Raw genomic sequence first — 12,023 nt, 5'->3', positions numbered from 1 at the left:
GACTCAACTTGTCTCAGCATAATTCTATAAACCAATTTGTGATGAGCTTCAAGCAAAATTTCGCTTAGAGTCAACCAAATTTCATTTTGAGATGGCTTGACAATTCTCCCAATTACAAGTTGGTTTAAAGTTACACCAAACTGAAAGACATTGGTTTGAGTACCTTTGAGACAATTACCAAGGCCACATGATACTACAAGTGATATAACCAAGAATGCTAAAGTAGATGCCCTAAGTTATGATAGATGGTTAGACTAATGTTTTCTTTTATTGGTTAGCTCATCTTGAGGATTCCTTTGAATAGTATGATATATCAAACATTCAATGCTTTTGCTTCACCAAAATGAAATTGTTGGTTCTACCAAGCAATATTGGTAAAGAGTCCAACCCAACTCGGAACATTTAGGTGAGGAACCAAAACCATAGGGCTGAAAATGAAACAAAAGTGGAAATATATATATATACATATATATATATATTTCCTTACATATCATAAGAGGCAATTGCTAGATTTGTGGATTAACCATAGGCAATTATTTTTTAATTAGAAACAAAAGATATATCTATATCAATAAAAGTTGAAGAGAAGGATGAGACATCCTTCCCACAAAATACAAAACCTGATGAGAGTAAAAGTAGACTCCTCCACTATACAAGGAGAATTATGCACATAGGCATACACAGTATAACTCAAAAGCCGAAATTAACCCCTCTCAATGTTATCTACCCCTTTTGAGTTACAAAACGAAAGTCAACTAAGTTGAATAACATTAAGTGGAACTCCACTAAAATCCACGGTACAAAATTCCCAAAGGGAGGAATAAAAGTGAAGTAGATCCCACGACATCCCTTCCATTCTACACTTTTCCTTAAAACGCAATACAAAGCATAATGAGGCAAGCAATTTGCCAAAGAGTCTTACCTTTGATTGAATTCCCCAATCCTCTAAATGAGATAACCATCATATCTCCGATACTCCTGGGTTTCACCTAAACCACATTGGCTATTTAGGTAATGTAGAAAAAGAAGGTCAATCAATTCTCCATTTCCTTTGGATAAAATGCACTAATGAGGACTAAGGGATTTGTAGGGTCTTCTCACCTAAAGCAAGTCATTGGTATTTACCTTCTTATGCACCACTAACCAAACAAAAGCTTTGACCTTTGAAAGGGCTTTTGATTTCCAAATAAAATTGCCCAAAAAGAATGGGAATGGATATGAGGAATTGGACAAGACCAAGAAGAACTAGGCAATTATCCTTCAATGTGACTACTTACCATGCTTTGAGGGAATTAATTAATTTGCGAAATGAGGGAGGAATCTTAGGTATGGCAAAATTCATTAATGGTTTGAGATCATAAATTAAAAGAGAGGTAGACCTTAGCTCTCTTGAAATTTTAAAGAAAGTCTATCACAAAGCTTTATAAATTGAGAGATACTTTAGGATTCCTAGTCAAAAAACATACAATTTATCAAATTGACAAATCTTATCATTCTCAAGTTTTATCTTATGATAGAGCAAGAAACAACTTAAGGGCTACTAACGATGTTAAAGCCAGTCAAATTATTTCAAGTGGCAACAACAACACTAGTCTAGGAGTGAGAAGTAATAAGAGTGGAGAGTTAGTTTCAAGTAATCCTCAATCTAGTCATTCTAACATAGAGTGTCACCATTGCCATGGTAGGAGTCACTCTTTTTTATAGGTTTTTTTTTTGTCTCCATTGAGACTTGAACCTAAAGCCCTTCCATAAGCCCACCCCAACCCTTTCCCACTTGAGCGAGGCCTCAAGGGCATTGTCATGATACCAATCATATAGTGTCACGTTGTCTAGATCACACCCTAACCATAGAATAAGAGCCTATGGATTCATAAGAAGGTGAAGATAGTGATCAAGTTCATAAACCCTCAAATTAGATTACTAATCTAGCAGAGGATGTTGAAGAAAAATGGGTTAATTATGACACCCACATTAGTGTTTTACAGTCTATTTTATCCCCTCCGACAAATAGTAATGAGTGGAAGTGTACCTGTATTTTCCACACATATTAAACATTGGATAAAGTTGTTGTTGCTACATTGAAACTTCAACCTAAACCACATATTTATATAAAGTACTTTAGATAGACAAAACTTCATTGTCTATGACTAAAAGATGTTTAATTCCAATTTCAATGGGAGACTACTCATATAGAATTTAGTGTGATGTCCTCTCCATGAATGTTGCTCATGTTCTCTTACACTGTCATTGGCTATATGACCTTAAAGTCACCAATTATGGTAGGTAAAATACTTAAAATATAACAATAAGTCTATCCTATTAAAACCTGCAAAGCCCACTAAAAATCATAGCAAACAAAAATTTAAGATATTAACCTAATCAACCAGCTTCACATCTCAAACACCTAAAAGTTCTACTCAAACTCTTAAGAAGTAAAATCTTCATATTTTAACATGAATGGAGCATGAGAAGATGAGTGAAATTCAAGAGTAACGTTAGTCTTGATAGTTAAAAATATTTTTCACAAATTGTTAGCATTTAATATTATATTATCAACTCAAGTCAACAAATTGTTGGGTGAGTTTCAAGATATAATCCTGAAGACCTACCTAGTAAATTAGCACCCACGAGGAACATGCAACATGCCATTGACCTAAATCCAAGGTCTTAACTACCTAATCTCTAATAATATAGATTAAATTCTAAAAGGGGAGTTGAAAGAAATTGGCAAGTCGAAGAACTCTATTCAACACAGTCTTAGCCCTTTATTGTCCCTACCTTGCTTACCCTTAAGAAAGATGGTTCTTAGAGAATGTGCATAGATAGTTGTGTCACCCATTAAGAATAGGTTTCCCATACCTAGATTGGATGAAATGTTAAGACTTGATATCAGAATCAAAGTGGTTTTATAAGATTGATTTATGTAGTAATTATCATCAAATCTATATTAGATCAAGAGATAAGTGGAAAATTACATTTAAAATCCAAAATGGACTTTATGAGTGGTTAGTCAAGCCATTTGGGTTATCTAATGGTACATTTATGAGGGTTATATCACAAGTTTTGCATCCCTTCATAGGAAAATTTGTAATGGTCTATTTTCATGATATCTTGATTTATAGTCAGTATGAAGAGGAGCATTTAAGAGCTAAGAAACTTTAAGTTAATCTTTTTTTTTTTGATAAATAAAGAGATTGTATTAAAAAAAACCACCAAAACAGTGGCTAAAAATACAAGAAAGAGAAAAGAAATAGAAGAACGCCCCTCGCTCCCTAGTAGAATGCCAAGGCCCGAAGAGCATCCCTACCCACACCCTTAATGGGAAGCCACTCAACCAACAAAATCAACTAAGGTCGAGGGACCATCTTTTATAGACCTCTTCGTCTCCGACCAAAGAAAATAAACAAAAGAAGACTTAAGTCTTTGAATTGACAGCTCCTCTTCCTCAAAAGCAACTTTGTTCCTTGTCTTCCAAACCGTCCAAAAAAGACACAAAGGACTTGCTTTCCAAACACCCTTCCTCTTCTTACCCACAAAAGTCCCATTCCGCCCTGAAAGCATCTCCTTAACCGTGGCTGGCAACACCCACTGCACCCCGAACATTGAGAAAAGCGGCACCCAAAGAGTTCTTGCCTTATCACAATGGAGAAGAATGTGATCAATTGATTCTTCCTGCCTTTGACAAAGGTAACATCTGTTCGCTAGAGCCCAACCTCTCCTTTGAAGCTGATCCAAGGTGAGGGCCTTCCCCCATGTTCCTTCCCACCCAAAAAAACTCACTCTAGGCTGCACCGAAACTTTCCAAATAGCCGATGAAGGGAAGGAGGTTGGATGGCCTGATACTAATGATTTGTACAGAGACTTAACCGAAAACTTCCCACAATTAGTCTCTCTCCAAATAACCCTATCATCCACCCCTTGCTAAATTTGCTTCCCATTTAAGACCACAAAAAAACTGCACACCTCTTCCAACTCCCAATCATTAAACGGTCTAGAAAACAATGGGCTCCAACTTCCCCCACCCTCATTGCACCTCCAAACATCCTTGGAAACAGCCAATGCAAATAAAGAAGGAAAAGAAACACAAAGAGGTTCATCCCCACACCAAATGTCTTTCCAGAATTTTATCCTTTTCCCATTCCCCACAACAAAAAAAAAGCCTACTTTTCACAACTTCCCATTCTTTCCTAAGAGTTTTCCACAACCCCACACCATGCGCGCGCCCCCCCCCCCCTCTCGCTTCCTTTGAACTCCATCCCCCTTGCTCCTCCCCATATTTTCCCCTAATCACTTGGTTCCAAAAAGCCTCTCTCTCAATAGCAAATCTCCAACTCCATTTACATAAAAGAGCCTTATTGAGGATAGAAAGACTCTTGACCCCCAACCCCCCATTATCCTTCTCAAGGTAAGCCAACTCCCACCTACCAAGATGAATCTTCCTCTCAAGAGCCCCACCTCCTCATAAGAAATCCCTCTGAATTTGCTCTAACCTCAGTCTGACTTTTCTAGGCATAGAGAGTATGGACATAAAGTAAATGGGCATATTAGCTAGAGTAATCTGGATCAAAGTAATCCTACCTCCTTTGGATATGTATTGGCTCTTCCATGTAGCCAATTTTTTCCTCATTCTCTCCTCCACACCGTCCCAAACAGTCAACGATCTATACTGCGCACCTAAAGGCAACCCCAAATAAGTGGTTGGAAGACTTCCAACCTTACAACCATAGCTGCAGCCAACTCCTCTTCGTCATCCACACAACCCACCGGAATAAGCTCACTTTTGTCAAGATTAATTCTCAAACCCGACATGGCTTCAAACCACATTAAAATCCAACTTAAATGCAGCAATTAAACCTTGGAAGCTCCACAGAAAACCAAAGTGTCATCAGCAAACAAGAGGTGTGACACATTAACTCCCTCACCATCGCTGCTCCTCGCCTTACAAGCAGACACAAAGCCCCCAGCTACTGCATTCCTTAAGAGACTACTAAAAGCTTCCATCACCAACACAAAAAGGTACGGAGAGAGAGGATCCCCTTGCCTTAAACCTCTAGAGCTTTGAAAAAAACCTGAGGAAGACCCATTCACCAAAACGGAGAAGTTAACAGTGGAGATACACCACTTCATCCAACTAATCCATTTTTCCCCAAACCCCATCTTACTCATGACTGAAAACAAAAAAGACCATTCCACATGGTCATACACTTTCTCAATGTCCAGCTTACACATCACTACCTCTTCCTTGTTTTTTAAAACCGAGTCTAAAACCTCATTAGCCACCAGAACAACATCTAGAATTTGCCTTCCTTGCACGAAAGCATTTTGAGCCTTGGATACCACCTTCCCCACCACCCTCTTTAATCTATTAGCTAAAACTTTAGCCAACCACTTATACAAACCTCCCACCAAGCTGATAGGCCTGAAGTCCCTTAATTCTTCTGCCCCTCCTTTCTTTGGTATCAAAACAATAAAGGTGGCATTAAAACTTTTAACAAACCTGCCATGGTTATGGAAATCCCTAAAAAACCCCAAGACCTCCTCTTTCACAAACTCCCAAGATGATTGCCAAAAGGCCATAGTAAATCCATCAGGCCCGGGTGCTTTATCCCCACAAACTCCTTTAAGCGCCTCCAGCACCTCCTGCTCCGAAAACAACTCCTCCAAATCGGTTGCATCCACAGCCTCCAATCTCTCAAAAGACATTCCCCTTAAGTTGGGTCTCCAACGTCCAGCAGTAGACAGCATAGATTTAAACTCATTTACCACCCCATCTCTAACCTCATTCTCCTCTGTTAACCAAACTCCATTTATTTTGACCCGGGATAACATGTTCCCCCTCTTGTGAGCGTTAGCCATCCTGTGGAAGAACTTAGTATTCATGTCCCTCTCTCTCAACCAGACTTCCCTTGATTTTTGTCTCCAAGATATCTCTTCTAGCAAAGCCCACTTTTTAAAATTCTCTTTAGCTCCTCTCCTTGCGTCCACCTCCTAAACAGAGAGAGGCCGAGATAACTCCATTTTGTCCCAGAAATCCACCTGACTCAAAGCCAAAGCCTTATTGACCTCCACTTTACCAAACTCCAGCTTATTCCAATCTCTCAACAGAGGCTTCAAAGCTTTCAATTTAGAAGCCAACACAAAGCTCGCAAACCCACTAAAATTGAGCCCCACCCACCACCCCTGCATTTTTTCTTTGAACTCCTCTTCTTTCAACCACATATTCTCAAACCTGAACGGCATCGAACCACATATTCTCAAACCTTAAGTTAATCTTAAAGAAACGTTCTTTCCTTCAATCCCTAAGTGATCTATTAGGGATTTGTAATCTCCTCAAAGTTATAGAATAAGATCCTCCAAAAGCCACTTTTTTAAAGGCAATAAAAGAAGTATAGACGAAAAAAGAGAAGAATATATCAAAGTACACAAGGTGTATACATCAGGTACAAAAAGGCAAAACCTCATTAGAGAGAACAAAAAAAAACAACTCTCCCTCTCAACAAGATCCTAACCAATCAACAAAATCAATCAAAGGTATTGAGCCTTCTTTAATGTACATCCTCACCCATGCTAAGAAGAGGTTAGTTAATAAGGAAAAAACATTTCAACTTTTGATCTTAGGTCTCATTATTTTCAAATGGTCATCGGGTTTTTTTTTTCCACAACATCCGCAAGGGAGTTGTTTTCCAAACTTTCTTCTATTTTCTCTCTATGAAGGAGTCATGCCACCTTAATAGAGTTTCTCTGTCCATGTAAAGAACAACCCAAGCTATGCCAGATAAGGAGAACAACTACCATAGAACCCTTGATTTGACAAAGTGTAGAAGAAAATGATCAATTGATTCCTCTTTCATTTTACAAAGAATAGATCTATTTGCCAAAGACCACCTCTCCTTTGAAGGTGATTCATTATCAATACTTTTCCTCAACTAGCTTCCCAAGCAAAAATATTCACTTTATTCAGGACCTATAAATTCTAGAGAATGACTGAAGGAAAGGGAATTGGTAGAAAAAAACTTCATTTCTTGACTCCTTCCAAATCATTTTTTCGATATTTTTTCTCTCCATGAACTTATCTTGCAACCTTAAAAAAAAAAAAATAATAATAATAATAATAAATAAATAAATCTAACAATACCTAGCTCTCAATCATTAAAGTGTCTAGAGAAATGCAAATCCAATGACCCCACCCTTTTGTCACATCCCAAAAATCTACCACCCAAGTGTCTTTGGATAATGATAGAGCACACAAGAAAAGAAAGGACACACACAAGGGTCATCCCCATACCATCCATCCTTTCAAAACTTCACCTAGTACCATTACCCACTACAAAAGCAGTCCTACTATTGAGGATGTCTCATCCCTTCTTGATTCTTTGGCTTGATTTTGGGCCCAATTTTTATACTCCATGTGTACCTTTTTGCGCCTTTTGCCAAGCACTTTACTATATATTTTTTCTTACTTATCAAAAAAAATGTCCCATCCCTTCTTGATAGCTTTACAAACTCCAATCCCATCCCCATCTTTCACATTGCAAGAAAGAAAAGGACACACACAAAGGCTCCTCCTCACACCATCTCTCCTTCCAAAACTTCACCCCCACACATTATCCACAACAAAAGCAACCCCATCATTGAGGAGTCTCATCCCTTGCTAATAGTTTTTCAAACCTTAATCTCATACCCTATTGAGGAGGTCCCATTCCTTCCTCAGAAAGTTAGAAATATTAAAGTGCAGTATGAGCCTAAGACTATCATATGGTTCATAGTTTTCATAGATTAGCCATTTTTTAGAGGCAATTCATTAATGAATTTAGTATTATAATGGCTCTCTCATTATTAATTGCATTAGAAAAGGGGAGTTTGATTGGAATAAAGCAACAAGAAAGGTATTTGAGGAGATAAAATCAAAATGACTAAAGCATTTGTCTTAAGCCATCCTAATTTCTCAAAAGTGTTTAAGGTGCATTGCGTTGGCTTAGGTGGTAACTTACGTCAAGAAAGGAATCCAATTATGATAAAGAGTTCTAAGTCGTTGTGCAATGATTATAAAGAGGCTAAATGTGGTATTTCAATTATGATAAAGCATTCTAGGCTACTGCACAAGCCCTTTGGCATTTGAGATATTATCCATTACCTAAAGAAATTGTGTTGTACTCCAACCATCAACCATTAACATATCTTAATTCTCAAAGAAAGCTAAGTGCCAAACATGCTAGGTGGATGGTGTTTCTTCAAGAATACATGTTTGTTCTCCACCATCATGCAAGAACTAAGAATAAAGCCATTGATGTCCTTAGTTGCATAGTGGTTGTTTACAGGCTATGAGTGTCCATGCAGTCATATTTGAGACAATAAAAGATGAGTATCTCGCTTGCCATAATTTTGGTGTTGACGTCCTTTTTATTTTTATTTTTTTGATAAACAAATAGAGCATCCATTGAAGACGAGGGCCTCCACCTAATGGAAGCCTAGGCTTATCTATGATGGTTGGTCTTCTAAGAAGATGATCCAAACGAGTATTTATGGCCTTTCAAAGGCTAGACTATTAGGATAATCTTGAAGACAACTAGTTTTAGGTATGCCATTAAGCAAAGATTTTGGCCTTATGGATCGCCTAAAAGAAGCAAAATTGTACAGCGATACCATGATTGGAATGATAGAATACTTTACGCATTTAAAAAAGCGCTCCCCAAAAAAATTCTGTATGTATAACTCTACTGGTACCTCTCCGTCATTCCTTGTTTTCTAACTTAATAAATATGGGATCAAATGAGTAATTGAACATTAACATTAGAAAAGCATGACAAGTTTAGCACATCCATGAGGAATCGATAATGGAAAACCACATCTCCGAAGACTATACACTACTCAGGCTTCACACAACCTAGAGTCTGATTTGGTTTGATTTTGAAAACCAAGAAAGGGAAAACAATGGGATAACAAATTCCCCAATTGAAAATAATCAAAAAACATATATATATATATATATATATGTACTATAGACCTTTTCCAGAGGAGAAATGAAACTGGGTTTTAAAATATTCTCATTTTCATAAATAAAACAGAATTTCTATAAATCAATTAGCTCCATTCTCATTTTCAATGCCTTCAGGAACTTCCTTTCCTTTTTCCATTTAAAAAAAACACACACACACAGAACAGCAATAACAACATATCCCAAACACCATTCTAAAACACACTCCCTCAAAATGCGTAGCAAGCATAGCTCCAATGGACACCATTAACTTCACCGGATCCACAAAAGGCAAAATCAGCAAACCAAGAACTCATATGACCACAAGATTGAAGCTAAAAGCTTTTGGGGACAACACACCGAACAACAACAGTTTACAACTCCAACCGCATAGAATCGGATCGAAATTGAAGAATAAGACAACCCTAACATTAGAATCCAAGTATTCAATTTGGGAACTCACCTGAGAAAAGAAGAGTCCAAGTTCTGTTTCAGAGGTCGCTGAGAAGAAGCTAGGGCTCGCAACGACTCCTCCGAGGAGGGAAATTTTTATTTTTAGATTTCAGACACAAATAGGGAGTTTTGGAGAGAGAAGGCAAAGAAACGAAGGGGAGAAATAGAATCGTTCTCGCATATATTTTTTATTTTGTGGGCCACTTGTAAGTTTCAGCTTTGCCTAATTTTATATATTTTTAGGTCAGTAGCTGTGGATGAAGGTTAGAAATCTGCTAAAAGTTATTTTCTTTGCCACCCCTATTCATTTTCTTAGAAGAAAAGTCAAATATGTTTTCGAAAACAATTTTTCAACATAAAAAAATATTTATATTTGATAATTAGAAAACACTTTTCTTAAAAATTTAAAAATAAAATAAAAAAACATGGTATTTGCATAAAAAAAAAATTATTACTTTTACTTGTTTTTTGATAATTAAAATAATTATATAAATAAAAAATGATTAAAAATAAAGCAAAAAATAAGTTTAAAAAAAACATAGAAATCAAGTCAAAATCATCTTACATTTTCTAATAGATATTTGTTCTATAAAACATCATAAAACGGTTTTAAAAATTATTGTCAAAAAATTTTATTTTTAAAAATAGCTATCAAACAAAATCTAATAAACCGGTTTGTTTTTTATTTTGAATTTTGAGAATTATTTTTATTTTTAATAGTATCTATAAACTCAATGGTTTTAAAATGTATAGGTATAATATTTTAGTTTTAATGGTTGGCTTTAAACTTAAGAATTGGAAATTTGAGTTGATATTAACTTTAGAAAATGATCTCTCAAACAATACTTATAGAAATTAGATTTATTTACAAATAAATAAATAAATATTCTCCTTTATTTTATTTTTACTAGTTAGAAATCACGTGTGATGCACATGAGCTAGTAAAGTATAATTTTTTTAATATTTTATCAAATATAATAGATCCCTGAATAATATATAACTATAAAAATATTGAAATACATAAAATTATTGATAAAAACTTTTTTTGTAAATTATCTTTTTCCAGCTTTTCAATCAATTTTTAAAAGAAATGTTTTATTTATCAGATCACTTTGAAATTTTGAAATACATAAAACTATTGATAAAACTTCTTTTTTTATAATTGAATAGCTTTTCTAATCACTCAACCAGATCCCTAAATGATACTATACGCACTTAATTATTGTATTCTTATTTTAATATACCTTCATAATCTATATTAAATGCATCTGAATAAATTTAAACCCTTTTTTAATATTAAATTTCGAATTTCCTTTTTCATAGAATCAAAATATTCATAAAGTTCTTTTAATAAAATTGAAAACTTTTCCTCAAACCAAATAAAGATATTTAAAAAAATCAATCAATCAAATAAAAAAAAATTAGAAAATAAAAAATATTGAAGTACCTTTAGTAAACAATTTAGTGAAAAAAAAAAAAAAACCATTTTCCTAATAAAATTGAGTTGAATTTCCCTTTTCTAAATAAAATTGTTCTTGAAAATAAAATCTAGTTGATATATCTTTCATAGATAAATTTATAAAAATTCATTTTCAAATAATTTGTAAATATCATTTTCTTAAATTAAAATACTTTTGCCAATAAAAAATTTTAAAAATCATTATTTTTTAGCAAAAGCAAATAAATACTATTTTTCATGTAAATAAAATCAAATTGAATTTTTGTTTGTAAATAAATAAATAGAAAATTAATGTAAATTTATTTTTAATAAACCCCTTTGGAATTTAAAAAAAAAAAATTAATGTTTTAAAATGTCTTTTTTAATCAATTTAATAAATCAGTTTTCATAATTACAAACTAAGAGGGATATGAATACAAATGAGGAGATTTTAGAAGGAGAGGAATTACAAAAGCTAAGAGAACACTTTTGAATGTTTTTATCTTCGCTTTCTCCACTCTACCTTGTGATGAAATTCATGTCTCTATTTATAGAGAAATTTTGATGGACTTGAATCTGATTAAAATCCGTGGAATTGAGGTTGAATGAAATCCAAACATTATTGAGGTGGACAATTGGTGGCTTTGATATCTTTCTCCGCGTTTCTTTTTTGAAAGTCATCTTGGTAGACAAAATTTACTATGCAAATAGTGCTTGACTATTCAACACTATTTCAATAGTTCTTTTTTTTCTTACATCTTATATGCACTTTTCCTTCTTTTTTTTTTACTGGATAAATACAAGGAGACAAATGTATAAGGATATAATTGTACAAAAGATTCTTGAAATCTTTTCACTGAGCATCTCTAAGAGAATTTTTTTAAAATTCCTTTCGAGGTTGCTTTTCTTGAACGCAATCCTTTTTATATATCGACAAGATAAGAAAATTGGGTTTGGAATAAAAGAGGGACTTCAAGAAAGACATTTGTAGAGATGATTTTTTTTACTATTGTCTTTAGTGATAAGTTTATAGTTAGATGAACTATAAATCTCATAATCTAGGTTTCTGGCAATCATTCTTGATCTCCAATGATAAATTTGTTTTTTGAGATTGAATTTGTTATAAGGGCAAGGGTCCCCTGTACCAAACAATTGTTG

The 12,023-nt window shown here is 34.6% G+C and overlaps 1 protein-coding gene across 3 annotated transcripts in view; it reads right to left on the bottom strand.

The window, feature by feature from the left end:
• LOC117929891 (protein CHROMATIN REMODELING 20) overlaps positions 1–9,584 on the bottom strand; it is a 126,210-nt gene extending 116,626 nt beyond the window's left edge. For all 3 annotated transcript variants that reach the window (XM_034850330.1, XM_034850329.1, XM_034850331.1), the window contains exon 1: positions 9,438–9,584. The gene's annotated coding sequence lies outside the window, so the exon portion shown is untranslated. The remainder of the gene's footprint in view (positions 1–9,437) is intronic.
• Positions 9,585–12,023: the final 2,439 nt, after the last annotated feature.

This window comes from Vitis riparia, chromosome 14, assembly GCF_004353265.1.
Source record: "Vitis riparia cultivar Riparia Gloire de Montpellier isolate 1030 chromosome 14, EGFV_Vit.rip_1.0, whole genome shotgun sequence".
NCBI lineage: Eukaryota > Viridiplantae > Streptophyta > Magnoliopsida > Vitales > Vitaceae > Vitis > Vitis riparia.
This window is presented reverse-complemented; position numbering and strand designations above follow the sequence as displayed.